At 38.8% G+C, this 26101-nt stretch overlaps 1 pseudogene; it reads right to left on the bottom strand.

Moving 5' to 3' along the window:
* Window positions 1-11186: 11186 nt before the first annotated feature.
* On the bottom strand, window positions 11187-11723 carry LOC104852228 (annotated as a pseudogene).
* Window positions 11724-26101: the final 14378 nt, after the last annotated feature.

The following is a 26101-nucleotide window of genomic DNA, read 5'->3' as shown; positions in this document are numbered from 1 at the left end:
TCATTGTTAGCATCATTGTCTATTTCCAGATGATCCTTGAGAATTTTTTGAAGTACTAGTTTGGTGGTCATAAATTTCTTTAGGTGTCCTTTATCATGAAAATATCTCATTTCTCCATAAACTTTGAAAGATATATTTTGCAGGATATATCAGCGTGGGTTGAAATTTTTTTTTCTTTTAGGGCTTGAAACATTTTACTCCAACCTCTCCTGGTTCTTAAGGTTTGTGTTGAGTAGTCTGTTATAATTGTAGTAGATTTGCCTTTATAAGTGGCCCATTGCTTTGCTGTAACATTTAAAAAAATTCTTTTCTTGTATTGGACTTCTGGGAGTTTGACTATGTTGTGCTGTGGGCAGTTTCATTTTTGATTCATAGCTATTTGCGTTTCTATATGCCTCACTTACCTGTATGTTAAATCCTTTCCTCTTAATGGAAAGTTTTATGCTGTTATTTCAGTAAACAAGTTTTTTAAAAAAAATTTTTTTTTGAATTTTTTTCAGCTTTAATTGAGTTTATTGGTACACTTTAGGGATACAGTACAGTTACATTCATTGTAAACAAGTTCTTTTTAATGCCATTTGTGCTATCTTCTGATTTTTCACTAATTCCAGTTAATCTTAGATTAATCTTCTTTGTACCACCTAACAGCTGTTGGATATATTTTTAATGCTCTCTTGTTATCTTTTAGGGTAGCTATCATTAACTGATCACTGACCATAACCCTATCTTCTCGTTCTACCATTCTGTCTTTACATTGGTCACTTCTGCATCCTGTACTTTTGACAGAATTTTTTAATTTCCTGAAATTCTATTTGGTAGCTTTTTATGAACACTCATTCTTTTCTATGCTGGTCATTCATGTTTTGTTTCATTTTATTTAGCTTAGCTAGCTTTTTATTAGTGGTGTCTGTAGGCTTACTGTTTGTTTTGTTTATTATACTCATTATGTGTTTAGTTTTATACCTTCGGAGAGCTTGCCAAGCATCTTATTGATCTGTTTTATCTCCCCAGTTATCCTTTCAAATTATTTGGCACTTGGCTTTTGTTTTCCTCCCCTTTGATGCCCTATGGATCGACTTTGGGGGAGCTGGGAGATGTTTTGAGGTTGTTTTGTTGCCTTATCTTTTTACTTTTCTATTTTTGTTAATCTTTTTGTGTAGAGGCTTAGGGGTTGATTATAGTGTTGCTACTATAGAAACCTCTTTAGTTAATGTTGACTTTTTAGTGATGCCCTCTGGGTATGGTTAAATATCGGGCTTTACCTCTGTCCTAGGATCCAATCACCTCAGCTCACTCGGGAGGTGGTGTTGCAGTCCATTTCTCTGGGAATGGGCTGCATTATTGTTAATGAAATCAAGGGAATCCGGATATAGTGATATCTCAGTTATTGAACTCAATTTGTTCCAAATCCATGTTTGAAGACTGAAAAGTTCAAGAACTACACATATTTTCCCTACAAGAAATAATGGAAAACCAAATAATTCATTCTGAGGCCCCCAAATTACACTTGTAAATTCATTTTTTCCAGGACTTTAACAAATTTTACAATAATTTCTTTTTCTTTTTTTCTTTCTCTTTCTTTCTTTCTCTCTCTTTCCTTCCTTCCTTCCTTCCTTCCTTCCTTCCTTCCTTCCTTCCTTCCTTCCTTTCTTTCTTTCTTTCTTTCTTTCTTTCTTTCTTTCTTTCTTTCTTTCTTTCTTTCCTCTATCATGGTTCACATAGCTTTCTTATTAGTTTTACTGCTGGTAACACTCATTTTCCTTGGAACCATGATTAAGGTATTTTATGCAAATAAAGTGCAAACAAAATAGCACAATGATTAATGTTTTATGCACTAATACAACCACTAAATGTTGTTTGGGCCAGAATGGCTCTTACACTGAAGCAGATTTTTTTGAACTTTGCTGTTTGAGTAGTGGAAAGTTCAAGCTTAGAGCTGTTCAATAACCAGGATATCACTGTATTGGCATTCCAAGAAAGCCAAGTATTAGTCAACTATGTCTATTTTGCTATAGTAACAAAATCAGCAACAATGATGGCATCAGAGACCAATTAAATATTTATAAACAATAAGAAGCAAAACTGTAGCATCCTTAAGCATAGAAAAGAAATGTATAATTTCAGTACAAACACTAAGACTAACCAAATATAGACCTATAGTAAATATCTACTAAATGGAACAGCTTTACCTCCACTAACAATAGAACAGTGTGCAACAGTAACAGCATAAGGTCAGCAAGCTATCTAAAGATTCATAAAGCTTAATAGTTATACTAGCAAATTTAAAGGGTTGGGGAACCAGAGAATGACAGCAATTCAAATTTGAAATATTAGTCAATAGAAGATGAGAAGGAGGAGAGAAAAGTGAGGTAGAGAGTCCTACTGAAGAGTAAAAAGAAATTAATAGCATTAGAAAACAGAAAAGACTAAACAAGGGAAAATACAGGCAATAAAAGAAAGATAAAGAGTAGAAGAGTTAAAAGGGGGAAAGAAAAAGAGAAGTGAAAGAAAAGAAAAAAAAGGAGAAAGGAAGGAAGAAAAATCCCCAAAAAGCTGATGAAGGAAAGGAGAAAATAACAAAAAAATAAAAAAAAATTAAAATTGAGTAAAACAATTTCCTCTGTAGTTGAGTAGGGTTTTTGCGCTCGTGCGCCCACACTTGTGTGTGTGTGTGTGTGTGTGTGTGTGTGAAGTGTTGGAATCCAGCCAGTCATGATTTTCTCCCTTTAGCTTTTTGGGCCTGTGGATTTGTTGCACCAGAGTCCCTTTTGTTTGTTTACCCCAGAACACGGCAACTGTCCAAGCCCCGGTGTGTCCTTGCTCAGGTTGGTAGATGGGGAAAGCAATCAGTCCTCTGGTCTCTGCTGGATGTAGGACACAGAGTGGGGGTTCAGGCAGACTGTTGAATTTAATATCAGTACTTGCCAGGCCTGGCTATCCCCTATTGAGGCAGGGCTCTTGTCCTTCCCAGCCTGAGTTTAGACTCCTTAGGGGTTCTATATCTAGCCAGCACCCTCTCTGTGGTAGTCTTCATGGTGATCTTCCACCTATTCACTTTGGGAGCCTGGTAGCACTGGAATTCCTGAAGCTGCTGGGATTTCTCCCTGCATCTGCTGGTACACTGGTCCTTGTCCAGGATCAGGTCAATCAGATAGTTTATGCCTCTCCATCCTGTATTAATGGGAAGCAAAAACAAGAGCTGACCTGGAGTTGGTGGACGGTTGCACCATAGATGGTAGCCTGGTGCTGTATCACTCTTGCTGTAGGCTGATTGATTGCCTTGTATTTTAAGAGTAACCTTCAAGGGCTAAAACAAGGCATTTTATTAGACAAACTTAGAAAAGGGAGAATTTTGATCATGGAACTATTTCACTGTTTTTACTCTTGAAGATTGAAACTAAGTACTTGGAGTGAGTATGTAGTTGTATAATGAAGTTCAATTGAATTGGAGAAGGATTTTTTTTTTTTCTTTTTTGGTACCGGGGATTGAACTCGGGTCCTTGCTCTTGCAAGGCAGGCCACCGAACTGCTGAGCTAAAGCCCTGGCCTGGAGGAGGATTTTTTTCATAGTTCCATTGCATATATCAAAGTTTAAGTGATACTTTAGTCACTCCAAGTTTTAGCTGGAGGGTAGGAAAGTTCATACATGCATTTTAGAGCATGTGGCATGATCAAGAATTGAGTTCTTGCTTAAGGACTGCAGTAAGAATAGCCACATAATTCATGTTTGAGGCAACAACGATACACTTATGTCACTTACGTAGGGAATGAACCATGCCTGAAATTCATATTTTTGCCAGGTGAACAAGAGGGTTGGATTTCTTCATGATTATTAAATTTATTATTGATCAAATTAATTATGTTGCCACTTAGTTACTTTGTGATTGCTGGGACAAAATACCCAACACCCACAAGTTAAAAGAGAAAAGATTTATTTTAGATTATTGTAGAAGTTTCAGTCCATAATCAGCTGGCCCCAAGGTAGGGTGACATGGTCCAGAGACATCATAGAGGAGAAACAGTGCAGGGCTGGACGGTTGAAAGCAGGAAGCAGCAGCAGCAAGCCTGCCTTTATATAGGCTGGCGCCACCCACACCAAGGGTGGGGCTTTTGTCTTTAGTAAATCCATTCAGGCATACCCAGAACCGTGCTAACCCAATCGGTGTGCTGATCCAGTGATCACACACTCATTATCCAGCCGTTTCCCAAAAGCCCCACTTATGAATGCACAAGGCTTTAGGGAGACATCTAAATATAAGCCATAACACCAATTAAACTCTGATCTAAAAGAATGTCTAATTAAAAAAATCAAATATCATTTTGTTGATTTAATTTGGGGGGCTCTATTAGATTACAAGGATGTTTGTGCTACTTTGGGATACCCTGTTCCTCAGGATAGTGTGTAATGGCTTACAGGATTAACTTTATATCTGCAATGACGTCATACTAATTGAAGATAAATGGAGAGGGAAAAGAAAAACAGATAAAGGTAAATACATTCACAGAAAGTGCAAAAATGAAATGGTAGAAAGAGTAAATTGAAATAAAGGAGCAATGCCTCGAGAGACACATGTCTTAGGGGGTTAACTAGGGTGCACACCAAAGTACTTGCACATACTATTAAACCCTACTTAATATATTTAAGTAGGAATTAGTAATAATAGAAGGAGTTCTGGTTTAAGGATCAATCAGTTGTGTGACCTTAGGCATGTTAATTGACCTCTTTGAGCTAGTTTTCTCACTTCGAAAATAAAAGGGCATGGTTAGAAGATTTCTCCCTATGGCCTTTCTGCAGCTCGAAATGCTATTATTCTAGGAATTTATACAAGTTACACATCACTGGAACAACACAATGGTTTCTAAGCAGTGCCTTTTAAATTCATATATTTATTCATTCAACAAATACTGAACGCAGGCTTACCAACCTTTTAGCTCCTCAATAATGTTACCAAAACTCCTCAGCTGTCTTCACTGCCTCTTGGCTTCCACACTTTTCTGAGTCTTTTGGAACTCAGGCCACAGCAGTTGGAGGGAGGATAGATTCTGTCATAAAAAGGAGGCAGAATTTAATGTGACAGTCTGCCTTTTCCCTATTCCTCAGAGAAGCAGTACCAGGAAGGAGATTCCGTTTGGTCTACCTGGGCGGTTCAGAAGGGTTGGGGGAGCGGTGAGAGAGAGGAAGAGCCAAAGAGGCAGAGGCAGGCCAGCTTCTGTGGCAAGCCAGCCATCTTCATCAAAAGATCATGACATTGCTTATCCTGCTTTTATCAGTATAGGAAGCAAGGTTCTAACGTATCCAACTCATACTTGGGAGTCCATGGATCAAAGAGGAGGAGAACTTGGGGGGACCAATCAAGGCATAAAATAATATGGATTTGCCCTAGAGGAATTGCTGAAAAAATAAGAAAATTGGGTAAGAAATATTTACCAAAAAATTAAAAAAGAAAGAATAAAAGAAAGATCATGGAAGGTCAGCTGAGCTTGAGGTGTCTCTCACTGAATATACCTCCATATTTTAGGACACTGCACTGTAAAAGTCTATACATTTTGATAAGCGCAGAGTGTTCTCTATCATTATGGTATTATACATAATGTATTGTATAGATTCATGGTCATAAATATTTTTCTGTGCTTTATTTAATAGCATTCTCCTCTTTCCCAGAACCTCTGGCAACCACTGATATATTAGCTCTCTCTAAAGAGGGAGTTATTCTTCCTTTTTTCAAAATGCCTTATAATTTAAATTATATAGTAAGTACCTATAGACTGGCTTGTTACACTTAGCAATATATGCCCATCATTCATCAGTGGGATTTTGTAGTTAAAAAGCTCATTTCTGGTATATTTCGTTGTGTAGCTATATCACGGTTTATCTGTTCACCAGCTCAGGACATTTTGATTGCATCCATTTTCTCTTTTGGGGGGTCATTATGAATAAAGCTGAGATAACATTTGGATGCAAGTTTTGGGGTAGGCTAAAGTTTTCAGATCAGTTCTGGAAATGACTAGAAACATGGCTGCTAGCTCATCTGGCAAGACTATGTTTAGCTTTGTTAGAAATTGTCAGATTGTCTTCCAAACTGACTACCATTTTGTATTCCCATTAGCAATGAATGAATGTTCTTGTATTCTATACTGCGGGCAGTGGTATTGTTAATTAAAATTTTTTATTTTGGCTATATTAATATGTGAGTAGTGAAATTATATTGTTGTTTTAATATGTAATCCCCTAATGCCATATGATGTTAAAAATCTTTTCATATGCTTTTATTGTCAGTTTATATTTTGTGAGGTAACTGTTCAGAACTTTTGTCTACTTTTATAGGGTGGTTTGTTTTCCTATTGCTAAGTTTTAAGGGTTTTGTACATTTTGGATACAAGTTCTTCATAAGATATATATTTTGCCAATATTTCCTCCCAGTCTGTGGCTGTGCATTGATTCTCTTACAGTGCTCTTTTACTGGGCAAAAATTTTCTGAAGACCCACTTATGAAATTTTTATTTTATGGAAAATACTTTTATGGCCTACATAAAAACTCATCTACAAATCTGAATCTTCCAAAAGTTGTTTTATATAAATTTTATAGTTTTGAGTTTGATATTTAGAACTATAATCCACTTTGAATTAATTTTTATGAATGGTATAAAATTTGATAACAGATTATTTTTTATTATTTTGCATATGGACGTCTAATTGTTCCAGTGACATTTGTTAAAATCACCATCCTTTTCCCTTTAACTTCCTTTGCTCTTTTCTAAGATATCAGTCAAGTATATTTCTTTGTGTCAATTTCTACAGTTTTTATTGTGTCCCATTGTTTTGTATGTACATTTTGGTTCTTTTACCAATACCACAGTCTTGATTATTGTAACTGTATAATGAATCTTCCAATTTTGTCTTCATTCTTTAGTATTGTTTTGTCTCCTTCAAATAGTAACCTTCCTATGCAAACTCTAGATTCAGTTTGACAGTATCTACAAAATGCTTTCAGGGACTTTTGAATGGCATGATTTTATAGATCAAATTAGGAAGAACTGACATCTCTGTTCATGAGCACAGAATCTCTCTTATTTATAGTTCTGTGATTTATTTTCATTAGTTTTGTAACTTCACATATAAAACTCATACACATTTTGTTAATTTATAACTAAATATTTAATATTTATGGTTCTATGTAAATGATATTTTAAAAAAATTCAAATACCCAGTGGTCCTTGCTGATATAGAGGAAAGCAATTGAGTTTTGTATAGTCATCTTGTTTTGCTTGTATAGACACATTGATGTCATCATTTATTAGTTTCAGAAGTGTTTTTGTTGTTGTTTATTCTTAATATTTTCCATATTGGTAATCTTATCGCCTAAGAACAAAAAAACAGCTTAATTTTTCTTTCCTCAACTTATATCCTTTCCTACTTAGGATTTCCAGGACAATAACGAATAGAATAGTGGGGGGCAGTTCTTGTCTTGTTACTGATCTTAGCAGGAAAACATCTAGTTTCTCACCATTGAATATAATGTTAGTTGTAGGATTTGTGTATGTGTGTGTGTGCTTTTCTTACTTATCAAGTTCAAAAACTTCCCCTCAGTTCCTACTTTGCTAAGAGTTTTAAACTGTGAAAGGGTGTTAGATTTTGCCAAATGCTTTTATTTGCATCCAATGATGTAATCATTTAAATTTTCTTCTTTACCTGTTGATGTGGATAAGTATACTAATTTATTTCCAAATGTTGAGCCAGTCTTATACATATGGAATAAATTTGATTTTATTGTTGTATTGTTTTATATATTGTTGGATTTTTACCAATATATTGTTGATTTTTTTCTGTATGTTAGGTCATGAGAGGTACACATCTGTTATCTTCTTGTAATGACTTTATTTGGTTTTGGTAGTAAAGTAATACTGGCCTTGTACAATGAGCTAGGAAGTCTTTCTTCTGCATAAAATTTTAAAAGAGATTGTGGAGAGAATTAGTATAATTTATTCTTCAAATGTTTTGTAGAATTCACCAGTGAAACCACCTAAGTCTACTACTTACACTTTGGAAGCTTCTTAACAATTTTTTAGCAGAGACAGGCCATTCAGATTGTCTATTTCTCTTTGTGTGGGTTTTGTTAACTTGTATCTTTCAAGAAACTGGTCTATTTTATCTAAGTTATAAAATTTGTTGGCATAAAGTTGTGTACAGTATTCCCTTATTTTTCTCTTAATACACTTGCAATTAGTACTGATAACTTTTCTTTTCTGATATCGGTAATTTATATATTCTCTCCTTTTTTCTTAGTTAACCCAGAGAGAGCTTTATTAATTTTATCAATCTTTTCAAGGTGCCAACTTTTGGTTTTATTGGTTTTCTCTATTGTCTCCTTGTTTTTAATTCCATTCATTTTTTGCTCAAACTGGCATTTGCTTGCCTTAGTCTGAAATTGCTTTGATTTCTCTAGTTTTCTAAGGTGGAAGTTGTACTAGTTAGCTTTCCGATTGCTGGGACACAATACCTGGCGTCCATACCTTGAAGGAGGTTTAATTTGTCTCAAAGCATAGGGGATTCAGTCCATTTTTGTCTGGCTCCAAGGCAGAAACATAAGGGTAGAGAAACATGGACCAGGAAAGCTTCTCAACCCATGGCAGCCAGCAGAGAAGAGAGAGAAGAGCTGGGGATAATACATTTTCCCAGATCATGTCTCCCAGTAACCCATCTCCAGCTGGCCCCACCTTCTAACAGCGCATTCAATCCTAAACTCATCAATAGTCCAGTCTATCCGTGAGTAAAACACCTCCCATAACCCATGATCCACCATCACCTTCCAAAAGCCCTAGCTCAGCTTACTTTTGAGGGACATTTTAAATATAAACCATAATAGAAGCTTAGATTATTGGTTTTAAATTTTTCTTCTTTTCAAGAATTTTTATTCAGTGCCATAAGTTCATCTGTAAGCATTGCTTTGGTTGCATCCCCCAAATTTTGATGAATTGTATTTTCACATTCTTTTAGTTAAAAATAAATTTTATCCTGAGATTTTCCTTCCCTCAAACCTGTGTGTTACTTAGCAGTGAGTTATTTAGGGTTGGGGGTATAGCTTAATCATAGAAAGCTTGCTTAGCATGCTCATGGCCTGGAGTTCTATCCTCAGCACTGAAAAAAAAAAGAATTATTTAAATTCCTAGTATTTGTGTATTTTCTAGCTATTTTTCTGTTAAGTCATGAAGGCTCTCTGCCCTCATGAATGGACTTAGTGTCCTTATAAGAGTGGCCCCACTTCATTCTTTTGGCCATTCTGTTATGTGAAAACAGAAAAAATGGCCATTTCTGAACCAGGAAGTAGGCCTTCAGCAGACAATGGATCTGACAGCACCTTGATCTTGGATTCTTAGCCTGCAAACTGTGACAGTAATCTTTGTTACTTATAAGTAATCCAATTTATGGTATTGTGCTATACAGTTTGAATGTGATAAGATATACTGTTTTGATTTCAAGTATTCTATAAATGCCAACTAAATCAAATTGATTATAGTGTTGTTAGGTCAACTACAACCTTATCTATTTCCTGGTTGCTTGATCTATCAATTATTGAAAGAGGGGTATTATCTTCTCCAACTATAAAAGTAGATTTGTTTAGTTCTTCTTGCAGATCTATCAATTTATCCCTCATGTATTTTGATGCCCTGTAGTTAGGTACATAGATGTTTTAAAGATTATTTTGTCTTTCTAGAGAACAATTCTTTATCACTATGAAATAGCCCCTATATCCCTGATAATTTTCATTATTCTGAGTTATTCTTTTCTGAAAATAATATTGATGCTCTAGCTTCTCTTTTAACTTATGTTATCATGGTACATATTTTTTGTATCACTTTAATTTTAAACCGAGCTTTTATATTTAAAGTGGTTTCTTATAAACGACATACATATTTAAATGTAAAAATACTATTCTGACAACCTTTATCCTTCAGCTAGGGCACTTAGAGCAATACTCACATTAAATTGATTACTGATAGAACTGGGTAAATCTGGGGGGTAACTTCTATTTGTTACATTTGCTTATTTTGCTCTTCTTTGGTAAGGTTTGAGTGAACATTTTATATGATAAATTTTATCTCCTCTCTTAATATATTGATTATTTTTCTTGAAAAAGTTTTGTACCCATGTGGTATATATGCTTTGTAGAGTGTGTCATTGCAGAAAAATGGATGGAACTGGAGAACATCATGTTAAGTGAGATAAGCCAGACTCAGAAACACAAGTACCACATATTTTCCTTAATATGTGGAGTTTTGATAAAGAATGACATAAAAGTAGAAGGGATATTGTTATTAGATAAAAGAAAGTTTATTAGTTAGGGTTCTCCAACAGAACAGAATTAAGAGAAAATATATAATTATGCACAGGAGTGGACTTACAGGATCAGAGGTGGGAAAGTCTACAATTGTTGTCTGTGTACTGACATTGACAATAACTGTCTGCTCTGTCCAAGAAGAGGAAAGCCACAAAACGAAGCGATCAAGGCTGTAGCACCAGTGCAAGATTGGAGGCCTGGAATCTCACTACAGTCACCAGTGCAAGTCTGGTGACTTTGCACTTTTGGGAGGCTGAAGAAACTGGAGATACAGTAACCAAAGGTGATAGCAGCAGGGGAGCCACCCTCCCAGGAAGAATGGAGCTCTGCAAAATGGGCATGCTTCCTTTTTCCTTTCCTTTTAAAAATTGCACAAAGTAATAAGTTTCAGTGTTGTATTTTCATACATGTATAGAAAATATTTTGATCACATCCGTCCCTGCTGTTATCCTCCCTACCATCCCTTTTCCCCTTACCTTCATTCCCTTCCTGTGACTGTTGTGATGTATCAATTTGACTGGAGTAAGAAAACTTAGCAGATTAGTGAAGCACAGTTCTGGGTGTGTCTGTGGATGATGATATGTAGGCGAGCAAATTGAGGGTGAAAGACCCACTCAAGTTGTGGGTGGGACCAACCAATAGGTGTGTAGCCTGGGTGCACAACTTTTGATTCTTTCTGAGAGTTTCCATTTCTTTGCTTGCCGTACCCTTCTGCTTTTGCATATTATTCACTTTTTCCCACTGGAACTGTTATAATAATAATCATAATTATTTTAATTTCCTGTCAGTAGTTTCACAGTCTACTTCATGTCTTTCTTTTCAACTTTCATTTATGCTTTTACACTGAATTTATTCCCTTGCCATAAGTTTTCATTTCTTTGCTTTCTTATGGGGTACCTTTCTCTTCTGTGCAGCCTCCTTTTCTGGTTTAGAAGCAATATGTTCCTTTTGAGTAAAGATTATGTTAGTATAGCAGGTGGAGGTGATTTATAGGTTAAATTGACCATGAGCTCTGTAAATATGGCAGTGTATCATGGGTGTTTTGTTCACTTGGCTATGTCTAATGACAGAGAATCTACATCAATACCTTTAAGTTCACCACTCTGAACTCTCTACATTTTAAAGCATGTGCAGCAAAAATTCAGCACTCTTCTTGAGCCACTGACCTTGTGTCCAAGCCCCACTGTTTGGCTGGGCACATCTACCACCTCTGACACTGAAGCAAAAGAATACTACACACTGCTCCTTTAAAATGATATTTTTCAGATACTTGGTGGCTTTTTAGATATGCATACTCTTGATCTGGGAAGTTTCACAGGTATTCTTAAAGTGAACATGACAATTCAAACCTCTTGATTTTATGATTCGTAGGGTTTCTGGATCAAATGAATAGTGAGCTCTTTTTACAGAATTACTTTGAGCTGCTTACAGGAAAAACAATGTCATGTCTGAGTTTGGTTCTGATTCTTAATTTTCTCTTCAGGTTATGCATGTATTTATAGCTTTTTAAGCAGGTCTTGGACTTTTTTTTTGTTGAAAGCAACATATTTATTGGGTAATAAGAACTGAGATGAGACCTTTAGTATGAGATTTTAAGTTAATTTAGCATGGATTAACTAGAGTTTGGTTTCTCTAATGTATTCCTTAGCTTTCATTGCCAGGAGTTGTCAATTCTCTAGTTTCCTTATGCTTATTTTTTCCTCTCTTCTTTGGGTTTCTCTAAATTTCCTCCTTAAGTAAAGCCTTCTCCCTGAAGTTCTCTCTTCAGTAAGCTATTGTTATTATACTGAGTCCTATGGCGATAGTGGTAGATGTGGAAGGGAAAAAATGGTCTATATTCTTGTGACAAAAGTAAGTTTAGTCTCTTAGGCCTGGCCTGTGAATCATTGTGTGTCTTAGCTTCTTCCTTTCTTAGGTGAGACAGAAAGATGAAAGGGTGCTGAGGTTGAGTAAATAGATCTTACAAAGTATTTTCCCCTTGCGAGTGATATTTTATTATAGAGAATGTTCATAATGCATTTCAAAATAATTACATTCTCCTACCCCCTTCCATAGCCATGAGGAAATCTTGGTTGGCTCTTAACTGAGAACCTGGTGCAATTCCTACAGATAAAATTCATCAAGACTATGGCCCCTAGGAATTTCTCACTCTCCTAATAGTCCACACTCAAACCCCAGAAACATCAAATTGTTATTAAGAGTTTCTTCCACTTTGTAACTTCAGTGGTTTCTGCTCCAGGCAAGCAGATCTTGGCTGTGACTTTAGCATTTATCTGTAAAGGTTCAGTCTTAGTGAGTCTCAGAGATACAAACAAATATAATTTCAAAGTAAGTTATTTTTTTAATCAGGAATTTCAATAAAAGTTTAATAGCTATAAATATATTTTATTTTGATGATGATGGAGTAAATCAAAATTGAAATCCATCCTTAAAACTCACTGAGAAAAATCTAAACACTGATAAGACAAGAACAAATTTCTAGGCACCACCCTGGAATGAGAGAACAGGATGCCATTTGAGTAACCAGCCAATCAAATAAATTAACAGCTCCCACCCTTAAGCTGAACTAGTTCCTTATGGAAACCATGTTATTACCAATGTTTGTATGCTAAATGAAAAGTCATGCTCCCTAAAAAGTAATGATTGATTATGTCCAATGTGTATTAAAACTTAAGAAATAGAAAATCACCTGTGCACTATAAAATGTAATAGCTATCGTAATCCTTTATCAAATGAGGTAGGGTACAACTAGATAAATAATGAAATTGATTAAAAATGTAAAGTGAGATTAAATGTTATACTATTAACTGAATAAAGGATTGGCAGGTTCACTTATTATGTAAAAGTTCTAACTTTCTACTGATATTGTAATAGCCAGAAAAGTCAGTGCCATTCCCATGGCTGTCGTGAGGACAGCTCTCATCCGCTGTTACTATGTCTCATGAATTCCCAATGTGTGGCCATATACTGTAAGGAAGCCCATGGAATATTAAAGGATGTATTAGCATGTAAAGGCTGGTGCCTGCCCATCTGCAGAAGGAAGGTCACAAAGAAGATATCTGCAACGAGGAACAGCAAGTTGTGACCACTCCTCAGATATGTACCCGTCAGACAGAGCTTGACACCTGTGACAGGTACATTCTGATTTCTACATGTCTTGTGCAAAATCAGATGTGCTCACAACAGCATGGCAGCCAAATGTCAAGTGCTTCACCTCTCAGAAACCTTGGCTGGAAGAGTCCCTTGGAGTCACCTCTTGAAGTGCACACCACACAAGAGAGCCAGACCTGGACAGGGTTCTGTTAGCCTTGTCAGACAACAGGCTCGAGGAGTCACGCATGGGCGACATGCCTCCTCCTTGGTGCTTGGCACTCCTGCACCTCTCTGACTTGGCCTCTCAAAGGCTGATGCTGCTGGAGTGATGGTGAGAAAGGTTTTTTGTTCTATGCTGTTCCTGGTGGTGTTTAGTGATTGGAGAGGGAGGAAAATGAGTGATTTCAGAGTATAAAATTATGCTTTCATGCAGAGTTAGGAGTGGATATCTTTTGACAAGCCAGATTGTCCTTTGGAGTTCAGAAACTCTCATATGGAAGAGACCACTGAGCAAAACCTGAATTTCTAGCATTTTTTTTTTTAACAAAGAAGAGGGTTCTTGGTGGGCACTGAAGATTTCTTTAGGTGGAAGTTTGAGACATGTCGGCTTTCCTGGAACCAGAAGCCGCTCCTAAAGGTACAAAGGTGATTTCACCCCCTTAGATTAGCTGGGCTTTTAGGATGGCTCCCCAAGTCACCTTGGACCTGCCACTCTTGGGCTGACATCTAGGCTTTAAAGGTGTTCATGCACATTCTGTTGCAAACTTTCTTGTGACAAAGAGCAGGTGTGGGTGGCTTCAGAAGAGCATGTGGTGGGAGAATTCCGAAACAGGGAGGCTGACGCTGTCTTAGCAGGGAGCCAAGGATTGTGCTTGGGAGCCAGCAGTGCAGCAACTCAGTGAAGCTCCTGCTTCATTCTATGGGGAAGAGCTGACTCATGACACAGCTTCATGTGATGTGTCTTCGTAAGGATGTCAGAAATAGTGTTTTTATTTTATCTGATGTTTTCTTGAATTTTGAGGACACACTGAATTTGATAAGCCCATGTGCTCTGCCCTTCCCTCCTCTTTGCTTTTCCTTTCCCTCCCTCACTCCCTGCTCTTTCTTTCCTTTGTTTCTTCCCTCCTTCCTCTCTTCCTCTTTTTTTTAAGATTAATGCTAGAAAGGTCAGAACCCTAAATCTTTGGCCTTCCAGACCTAAAGACTTTTGTCATTAGGGAATGCATTCTTCTTGGCTTCATTTCTGATCCTTTTTTGTTCTCTTGCAGAATTTCACTTTTCTCCTTTCTGTAGGGGTCGGGGGAGGGGGCTAGTATGAATACGCAAATTAGCAAAGGAGCCTTTTTACCCTAACACACAGCCTGGAACTTAGGCTTTAGTCATTGGCTCTGAGAACTGGGTGAGAGCAGAATATAAACTGTGGTTGACTCACAGGAAAAGGCCAAAGAGCCTGATTTATAATGACATGAAAGGGTTAGACTTGGTAAAGATGGAACACACGGACATGGAAACACTAATGTTTTTCTTGGTAGAAATTGCATGGGCTTTGATGTTGGAAGGGCTTCTGTTGGATTTTGGGACTCCCACTTACAAGAACATTGGCAAGCCACTGCTCCTCATCGTGGCCTCAGTTTCCTCATCAGTAAACTGGAAATAGTAATGTGTATATGGTTGTTATTCATGTTACATTAAAGTACTTCCTTAGCGCATGAAATGCTGATTCCTCATTCCCCAATCTCTTCCCTGAGGTGGGTATAAATGTGCTGCAACTACCTTGCTTTTTCAAAATGCTGGGAAGATGTGGACGTTCATGCCTTCTTTTGAAACAATCCTGGCACCCCGGAGACTTGTCCGGAAATTCAGCTCGTGTTCTAGCCTGTTTAAGGGGCTTTCGCTTTCATCTTCGGGGGGCCAAATGCCAGTGGCTGCTTTTAATGAAACCAAATCCTTCCTTGTTCTGTGTGATTTGGGGATTTACTTCCCCAGCCTGGGCAGCAATTGGATACATTCTGTTTTCTTTATTTTCCAAGTGACCCCAGAACACTTTGTGATTCTAAAACTGACCTACTGGGAGAAACAAAATAAACTCTTCCATTCCAGTTTTTTTTTTTTTTTTTCCTCTGAAGGTATTTGGAAATGATCTGACTTTATATTCCTATCATCAAGCTTGCTGGCTCCAGGGTGGCAACAACTAACTCCTGTACACTTCTCAATTACGTATTCTCAGAATCGGCCTGTGACTTGTCCTTTGATGTACCAATACCTTCTTCAGCCATGGGTGGATCATGAGCTAGAAGTGGAAGAAATAAGCAAAATCCTCAAGGAAAAATGTCCTCAAGGAAACCAAATATTAAGTCACTTGGCTCCCGGGGGCTATAGATTTCTGTGTTCAATAAATTGTAATCTCTTTTCCTCAGAATTTGGATATCGGGATAGCAAAATAATTCCTTCATTTAGTGTTTTGCTGTGGAATTACCTGGGGTAGAAGGTGGCTTATAATGTGGAAACAGTGCAGTTTGTATGTGGCATCTAACATTTGATGCTTCTCTTTGCTTTTCTCTTTAGGCTTTTGCATCTGACAGACGTCCACCTGGCTTCCCAGGAGAATTTCACAATCTGTCACCCCCTATCTTCATCCTTTGTACTTCATTTGACCACAAGTAATTCAGGCCCTACTTTTTCTCTGTAGAACCTGAGGCCAAGGTCCTTCCATTTGTGGTATTTCCTTCTCAAGGGCACTGTCTAGTCAGGGACCTTGTGGACAGTGGCTCCATGGCCAAAATACTAGCCTGGGTTTGGGCCTAGCTCTTATTATTATCATCTGTGTGACTTAGGGCAAATCATTTTCTCTGTGGCTCCATTCTCTTGCTCATAAAATGGGAATCATAAGAGCATCTACTTCAAAGAGTTGTTTTGAGGAATGAATAAAGTACGCATGTGCAAGCTTTGGCATTTTGCTGACATGAAGTGCTCCGTGAACTAACCCCTGCTGCCACTCTTACCACACTGGTTTGTCCAGCTGATCGGATTACCAGTGGGTGGACTGCTTTCCTCAGGGAGGATGGTCATTAGAATGGATTCATCCACGAATTTAAAAATTAACAGAATCCTGCTTTTCATGCTTTCAAAGAGGAACGTAAGACCATCAAGGAAGAGGTGGGTGAAGGAAAGTGCCAGTCTGGGGTCAGGGTCTCTGCTTCATCTGGATGCTCTTCATAGGAGAGTAATCAGTCCTTCTCTCCCAGGCTTAATCATGACCCCTGCTCTTGGCCAGAAAACTCCTTCCATCCCATTCTGCATACCAAATGCTGCTCCAATCTCTTGAAATCCTTTTTCTTTAGAACTTCCCAACAGTGAGGCCAACTCTGTCTCCATTACCCCTCTGAAGCCAGACTGGTCTACCTTTCTGTGCTTTGCGCTATACTACCGTCCTCTCTTCCAGGCCCTGGTCTATGCGTCTAAGCAATAGAAATCCATAACATCCTAATTCATGTCCTCATCTTCTGGGAGGCCTGCTCTGACTGGGACGGCTCATCATTCTCGTCCTTCCTCGGAGCACTATAATCACCAGCTATCGTTAGTTCGGTGTTGTCTGCGCTCGCTATACATTCATGATCCCAAATCACAGATGCATCTTCAGTAACATATGGCCACCTAACTCCATTTTTCTTCTTTATGCAGTCCTCCTCCACATCTTTTCCTGCCTACTTTTCTTACACTAGCAACTTGGTCTCATACTTTCCAGAGAAGAGAGAAGAAACTGTGCATCTGTCCTCTGCCTACTTTCTCCATCTACTTACTTTCCTGCTTCCAGAGACACGCTCTACTTTCCCTCCTTTTGGGCAGTGAGTCCAGCCCCTAACACAGCTCAGCCTTCCCTTGCGCTCTCCTTTCAGCTTTTGACCTTCTCAAGGATGGCATCATTGATTTCTCCCTGCCCATGGGATCATTTTTCGTAGCACATGAACATATTCTCACAACTTAAAGTTCTGCTTCCTTCTTGAAGCTGCTGCTTTTACCAGTTTATTTTCTTTTCTTCCTGGAAAAGCAACAAAAATCTGTCTATAACGACTATTTATATTTCTTTAATGCACTATTATCTTCCATTCACCTCAACTAGGCTCCAATCTACCGAACCCAAATTTCCCTTTTCAAGTTCATCACTGATCTCGGTATCACGTCACTGTCTTCTTCTTACTCAATTTCTTGCAAACATTACAGACACCATCCATATCCTCTTTTTTGAGAAGAGGCTTGGCTGCCGTGACAAGTCATTCTCCTGTTTTTTCTCCTACCTGTTGTTCGCTTCTTTCTGAAATGCTTTGTTGGCTCTTCCTTCTTTGGTGATGTGTTAGTCAAGGTTCACTAAATGAAAAGAGTAAAATATATATTATATATATATATATATTTTCATATATATGAGAGAATTTCACATATATGCATATATATGGGTGGATTTTCATATACATATAAGGTTTATATAACATCTATATATCTCTATATATGTTTATATATGAGAGAGGATTTGTTATGGAAATGGGTTTATGCAATAATAGAGGATGGGAAGCCCCACAATATGCCAACTGAAAGCTGAAGAACCAGGGAAGCCAATGTCATTGCTTAGTTCAAGACCCAGGGCTTGAAAATCAGGGAGGCTATGATGGTATGATTCTTGTCTGAAATCAAAGGCCTGAAAGTGTTGGGTGCTACTTGTGAAAATCCCAGAGTCTGAAGGGACCACAGAACCTGGAATTCTCTGGTCCAAGGGCAGGGGAAGATAGATGTAAAGAGGGAGAGAGAGGGAGGGAGGGAAGCGGGGAGGGGGGAAGAGAGATAGAGGCAGAGAGAGAGATAGAGAGTGACTGGCAGGGGCACCCGCATGGGACGAAGGTCATTCTAGTCCAGTGATTCAAATGATGTCGCTTCCAGAAATACCCTCACAGATATAACCAGAAGTGTCTTACCCATGCCTTTGAATACCTGCACTCATCAAAACGGACATCTGAAGCCAACCATCCTAGATAAGTACATTAGAGTGTACAGGGTTTCTTCTCTCCTCACTCCACACTATCTTCCTGGGTGATTCCTTCCAGGCAAACAAGTTCAACTACAACTCTGACTTTAAACTTTCACTTTAATCTAAGGTTCTGCTCTCCCGTCACCAACCTGGCATTTCCCCTTGGCTGGTAATTACCTCCAACCTAACTGCCAACTCTGCCTCCAAAGCGGATCTACACTGGTCCAATTCTCCTCATTTTCACTGCTACCACCCAACTCTCACTGTCGTCTTTCTCCCTACCACAGGAGTGGACGCTGAACTGCTCTTTCCCCTGCTCTCCTTGCTCCCACACAGCATTCAGAGTGATATTTTGAAACTGCCGGTCAGACTATGTGTCTCTTTGGCCAAAACACTTCAGCAGCTGTCCTGCTGTCAGTTACAGGGAGATCTGCCTCTGTGCGCCTCCACCCTTGGCATGGCTTCCATCTAGATGTTCCTGAAAGCCTCGTGCACTCACAGACAGGGCTTCTGGAAGGTGACTAAGTGGTGCGAGCTATCCCGCTGACTTGCTGTCAGGAGGTGAGGTCTGGTGAAAAGAGGTGAGCCTCTGTGGGTGTGGCCCTCCCAGCTCCTCAGTTTTTATTGGCTGCCATCAGGTGAACAGCCCTCTTCCACCAGCCCCCTCTATGCTGTTGCCTTTGGGGCCTGCTGACTATGAGCCAAATAAACTTCTCCTTTAAGTGGCAGATGTTGGGTAGGCCGGACAGAATTTTAGAGACAGAGGGCTGTTATTATCGCTTCTGGTCACTTGTCACTTGCTGCTTGCGGTTTTGTTACTTTGCTGGCTTCTTCTTGCCACACATGGACTGTTTTTCTCTGCCATCCCCCTCTGCCTTGCCACCCTGCCTTGGAGCCAGCCAGCTATGGACTGAAACCTCTACAAACTGTGAGCCGAATAAACCTTTCCTCTTTTAACTTTGGATGTCAGATATTTTGTCTCAGCAATGAGAAAAGTAACTGAGACAACCTCTATGGCCTGCTTCCTTCTCCCTTGAGCTTGTTGCCCCCAAGTGAGTTCACTCTGGGATTTTTGCACTTGTTGTGTCCTCTGCTGGGAAAGTTCTTTTTCTAGATTTGTACATGTATTGCTTTCCATCGTTTTTAATTTTATTGTCCTTTGTGTGGAAAAGGTGGCATCTTTTTTTTTTTTTTTTTTTTTTTTTTTTTTTTTTTTTTTTGGTTTTTTGAGACAGGGTCTCACTATGTAGTTGAGCCTGACCTGGAACTCACTATGTAGCCCAGGCTGGTCTCAAACTCACAGTGATCCCCCTGCCTCAGCCTCCCGAGTGCTGGGATTACAGGTGTGTGCCACCATGCCTGGCAAGGTGACATCATTTCTACCATATCTTCTTTTGATTGTCATCGCACATGGATCACTCTTGGTGCTCTCTTGCTTATTGCTTGTTTGCTTATTCATGGTCCTCCTTCACTGTACAGTATGCACTTTGAGGGGCGAGACCTTCTTTTTTTGTCTTTTATTGAGTTTATTGGTACATTTTAGGTATACAGTATGGTTACAATCATTATTGGGATCTTGTACCTTTACATGACAGGTTGCTTGGTTCTCATTTTTTTCCCCTGTCCCTGCCCTCCCTTCACCCCCTTCTACCCTCCCCATTTATGAACACTTTATTTCCATTTTTTCATTTTCTCATATGAGAGACCTTTTTCATATTTTTAATCACTGTCCCTCCTCTGACACATAGAAGGTGCTTACTATATATTTTTGAATGAACAAATGATGATTATACAGTGTTTTATATTTTTAGTTTTCCCACTATTTAAGACTTGGAATGAGGGTAATGATTGCCCTTAAGAACTAAACTTTTTAAATCAATCAGGAAAAGGATGTAGGAAGTCTCAAACAGGCAGATAGTACTCAGGCCAAGATGTGATTGTGACAGATAAATGTATTAACATACTGGAAACAAGAGTGCTCATTAAGCGAGAGGATTGGACAGACCCCAGAATCATTGAAAAAGTGTCTTTGAAGGAGAGGCTGACATTGCTCTTGCAAGCACTGACCATAAGGAGGTTTTCCCGTTGGACTCTGAGTGTTCCCATGCCATTGGTAAGGCCTTCCTGATGAGAGTTCAGAACATTTCATTAGACACAGTTAAGTGTTCAGTTACTCAGTCTTTACTCTTGGAGTCCATGTATGCTCCAGAACCTTGTGAGTAGGTTTATCTCTTCCTTTGTCCCGACTACATGGACAAAATGCACTGATCACATTACTGCTCAGTGTGAATTACTAAAATGGCTTCCCCTTTCATACATCAGCCTGGGGAGCTGGTGTAATCCATGTTCTCTTTTGAGTGATAAGTTTGTCTTTTAGATTCTGACAAAATCTGGCACTTCTGCCTTTGTAATGGGATCTTGGTGCATTCATCAGTGAACAAAGGCCCTTTTGGGAAACAGACTGATCATCTTTCCTCCAAGAGGACTACATTCTTTTACCATCTCTCTACTTTCTACCTTTTAAAGTCACACATGCCCCAAATATTTTGAATGCTTCTATGTACTAGGTTCTTTCCTAAATTCTGGGATACAGTTATAAATCCTGAATGAGTTTCTGCTACTTTGGAATTCAGAATCTAGTAGGAAAGGAACTGTGTATAAGTAAACACATTAATGAACAAGATAATTTCAGATAGTGGTAAATGTGTTATGGTTTAGATCTAAAATGTCCCCACAAAATCTCACTTCTTTGGAAGGCTGTGTCATGTGGACTCCATTCTCATCTGCGGGTCAACCTGTTGATGTGTTTAGGAGCTGAATGTGTTGTTAGGAAGTGGGGCCTGGTTGAAGTGCATCACTGAAGGTGTGACGTAGAAGGCTGTATTCTGATGCCTGGCTCTTCCTTTCTCTTTTTGTGTCCTGGCTGCCATGAGTTGAGCAGATTTCCTCTATCATGTCCTTCTTCTGTGAGGCCTTGGGGTCATCTGACCATGGACTGAACCCACTGAAAACTATGGATCAACATAAACCTCCAGTCCTTTAAATTGTGGATGTTGGATATTTTGTGCCTGTGGTGGGAAAAATGAGCAATACAAAATTCTATGAACAAATTAAATTGGGCAATGTGAGTGTGATCAATTGTAGGATAACATTAGTTTCCTAAGGCAAGGAAGGTCTCTTAGAGGAGGTGACTTTGGGCTTAATCTTTTATAGGCACCATGGGAAAGGAGCCATGGGATAATCATGGGGAGGCATTTTACCTCTAATCTCCTTAACTAGTATGTTATGTTTTGGTTGAAGATGGGTAGAAGGGATAGTAGGAACCATATGTATGATACCTATTTCCTGAACCCAGAATCTGGATATTACTTGTTTTAGACTAAATTTTGTCCTACTTGCCATTCATATGGTGAAGTTTTAAAACCTGTACTTTCGAATGTGACTGCATTTTGGAAAAAGGATTTTAAAGAGATAGTTAAATAAAAATAAGGACATTAGGGTGGTCCCTATTCCAAATGACTGGTGGCCTTGTGAGGAGAGGAAATTAGGACACAGACATACACAAAAAGATTGCCACATTATGATACAAGGAGAAGATGGCTATCTACAAGCCACAAAGAAAGGTCTCATAAGACATCAACCTTGCCAGTATTTTGTTTGTGGATTTCTAGTCATCCAAACTGTGAAGTAATATATTTCTGCTGTTTAAGCCACCCAGTCTCTGTATTTTGTTATAAGAGCCCTAGCGAACACTGTCAAAAGATGAAAATATTTGCAATTGAGAGAGCCTTAAAATCCGAACAAATTGTTACTAGCCAGCCTGGTTGATGATTCAGCCCTAGACCTGCACTATGACAATGCCTTTGTTACTGCAAGTTTGCCTTCCCTAAGACACCACTGGCTATATGCCCCTTGACTTGGAGCATGGGTGAGGGAGCAGTCACCTTTGCTTACCAGCGTTCTCCCCAGGATTTGAGCACTGATCTTACTGTTATAAGTGAGTCAGATCACAGACAAGTGTTCCTACTTGCTTGCCCAGAATGTTGGTGCAATTAGCTGTGAGTTACAGTAATGATGATGATATTAGGTACTCAAGGGCCTTTAGAATTTGAGGCCTATAAAAGAATGACATTATTATTATTATTATCATGATAACTTATAATCAGGTACAGATACCTGGATTAAAAAAATTTCTCACTAGTCTAATAACACATGATCATAAAAATCTCTATTTTTTTCCTTTAGAAATCTAATGACCGAGTCAATATCATAATAATTAAAGAATCTTAAAAATTCTGTCCAAGACCTGCATCAAGGCACATACTGCCTGTTCCCTACTGTGCGTGTTCTCACTGGCTCCTATTTAATGGGTAACAAGGTCTGTGTCTTTGACACTTTGTTTTGGAAACAAGACAGTGGAGACATCTGTTTTGGAAAAAGGAAATCATCTGTAAAGTATAGTCTGCCTATAATGGCACACCGACCAACAGTGAGCAGGTTCCAAAAGATGTAGAGTTTGGGCTATGCATGCTATCTCTGGAAAGGATACTGTATGAATAAGAATTTTTTTTGTTTGTTTTTTGAGACAGGGTCTCACTATGTAGTTGAGACTGACCTGGAACTCACTATGTAGCCCAGGCTTAATTCACAGAGATACTCCTGCCTCAGCCTCCCAAGTGCTGGGTTTACAGGTGTGCTCCACCACACCTAGCTGAATAAGATGTTTATTACTTAGAAAATGTAGTAAAATTTGAAGTCAGTTTGTAGGGCATGTGCATGACAGGTGGAGCTATCATTCTAAGTAGTCACAAAATTTGGAGCTGCTTCCACAGGGGCAGGCCTGAAGCCTTGGGACTTTTTTCCTTTCTTCCATCTTTTCTTTCTTTGTTTCTTTTTGTACTACTTTCCTTTTCTTTACCTCTTATTTGTGTTTTTGAAAATTTAATTGATTTTCAAGTTTAAAGAAATTTAGAAGTAAAATTCCTCCACAGACGTCATTCAATTTGGTGCTCTTGCCACAGGATAGGGAAAGTAAGGACAATGAGCTGCTGAACTCAGAAATTAAACCAAGCTTTCTTCCTCCGTCCCTCTTCTCTTCAGTCCTACTGGGCTTTGCTCATAAGCCAAAGAAGGAATAGAACATAGCAGATTGCAGAGGAATCTTTTTGGAGCTTAAAGCAGATTCTGAGGAAATGTGGTAATTCTGAAAAGTCTTAATTAATATCTATCTGGTGATTTTAGTACTTGGGGGTTATGAACCAGAAGCAGAAGAGTTCAGTTGCAAAGTGCTCTGAGAGCTGCACAGTGAATATGGTTGGTGAGCAGAATTCATGAAGACTTCGTCCTGCACACACCAGGATACTTAGAGGTCTGTTTGTTGTCACACTTTATTAAAAGCACCTTTTGTTTCTCTGATCTTCAAGTGGCTGGCTATGAAGACATTTAACGTCCATATTATATCTACGTGCTTAACAAATCAACAAAAAGGAACACGCGCCCTGTCCTCACAATATTCTCCCAAACCAAACTTGAAACAGGGAAAGCAATGGAAAAGCAACTGAAATCAAATCTGGAAACTAAGAGAGCTGCCTAGATGAGAGAATAATTTTTTAACCAGTCATTTAACACCATGTACAACCCGAGAAACCAAACGTTGATAGAAGTTTGATTTTTTCCCCCAAAGATGACAAACCGGGTGGTGTATGGACGTATATGCCTTGGCTTATGAGTAACCTTGAGAGCCTCGTTGTCCCCAGTCTGTCTCCTTTGCTGTGGTTTGTGAGGCTCTCCATCAGCTCGTCCCAGACTCCCTTTCTAGTTTCTTATCACTCCCTAACATGTACCTTCAACCTGAGTCACACCAGCGGTCCCTTCCTGAATCCTCTTCGTGCCTTGCTTGTGCTCATCTCTCTGCTCTTGCTTGGGTTGTTTGCTTTTCCTGATACCTGCACAATGCCTCTATCAGTGTCCCTAATCATTCATTCAATCGTCCCTTCATTTGTGTCCTGACTTCCAGGCAGTACATGTCAAAAGTTGTACAAAGTTCTTTGGGGACACAAAAGACTTATATGTAGCCACTCTCTTCTTGATCTCCTATAGCTTTTTCTGTCTAGCAAGGGCAGGATAGAGGATAGATACTCATTTAACACCAAAACAAGTGGATAAGTGGTGTGGTGATATAACCTGTATGTCTCAGTTCTTCTGTTCTTGCCCCTTCCTGAAGAGACTTCTCCCGGCGTCGCTGAGGCACCGTAGAACCAATGTGCTCACATCAAAGACAGGTCACATAATATGGCAACTGTCTTCTTTTTATTCTTCTCTTTCTGGCTCTGACCTGGCTAATGGGTGGGCTTCAGCTTCTGGGCTCTGCTGTCAGGTGCTATATTACCTGTCCTTGCCACTTTTGGCCACAACTGCTGCCTCAAATATAATCTTCTTGTGTGCAAGTATCATGATAAACTGAAGACCATTGTCCCCTAAAATCTTACAGTGGCTCAGGAGGGAATGGAGTAATAACACTTTTGCTCCCTGGGAACCAGACATAAGTCCATCAGGGGCTAGGTTAGGGTCATTCTAATCTGCTTAGTGACTCTTACTCCAATGAAAAGGCTGTTTTTTTATGAATCCATATTTCTTTTTTTTCTTTTATTGAGTTTATTGGTGCATTTTAGGTATACAGTACAATTACATTCATTATCTGGATCTTGTACCTTTACATGACAGGTCTTGGTTCTTATTTTTTTCTCCTTGTCCATGCCCTCCCTTCGCCCCTCCTCCCCTCCCCATTTACAAATACTTTTATCCATTTTTGAATTTTCTCATATTTTTTCTTTTTCCTTATTACCTTTCCCCTACCTTTCCCATTTTCCCTACATCTTTAACCCTTTTCTTCCTATTTCACATTGTCAATTAATACCATTAGGATATTATGTACCATTATAGTTTTTCACAGCAGACAGACTGTTTGGTATTTATACATGTGTGACTTATTTATTTCACTTAGGAGTATATCCTCAATATGTATCCATTTTCTTATGAATGACTCTAATTTCTCATTCTTTATGGCTGAGTAATATTCTATTTTATAGAAAAACCACATCTTTATCCAGTCTCCAACTGATGGGCAAATGGGTTGTTCCCAAGTTTTAGCTAATACAAACTGTGCCACTATAAACGTTGGTGCACATATATCACTGTGGTATGATTCTTTTAATTCTTTTGGAAAGATACCCAGCAGAGGGATGGCTGGGTCAAATGGAACCTCTAATCCTAGGTCTTTGAGGTATCTCCACATTGATTTCCATAGTGGTAGCACCAGTCTGCACTCCCACCAAGAATGGAGAAGCTTTCCTTTCTCCCCACAACCGTGCCAACATTTGTTATTGCTTGACTTCTTGATAGCAGCCATTCTTTGTGGGGTGAGGTGGAATCTCAGTGTTGTTTTCATCTGCATCTCTCGAATGATCAGTGATGTGGAACATTATTTCATATATTTATTTCCTGCTTTTACTTCTTTGTCTGAGAAATGTCTCTTCATTTCAGATGCCCATTTTTGAATTGGGTCTCTATATTTGGGGGGGGCTGATTGTTTTGAGTTCTTTATATATTCTCGATATATGTCTGAGGGGCAGCTGGTAAAAACTTTTCCCCACAT

Source organism: Fukomys damarensis, unplaced genomic scaffold (genome assembly GCF_012274545.1).
Source record: "Fukomys damarensis isolate Sample0158 unplaced genomic scaffold, DMR_v1.0_HiC HiC_scaffold_2, whole genome shotgun sequence".
Classification (NCBI taxonomy): domain Eukaryota; kingdom Metazoa; phylum Chordata; class Mammalia; order Rodentia; family Bathyergidae; genus Fukomys; species Fukomys damarensis.
This window is presented reverse-complemented; position numbering and strand designations above follow the sequence as displayed.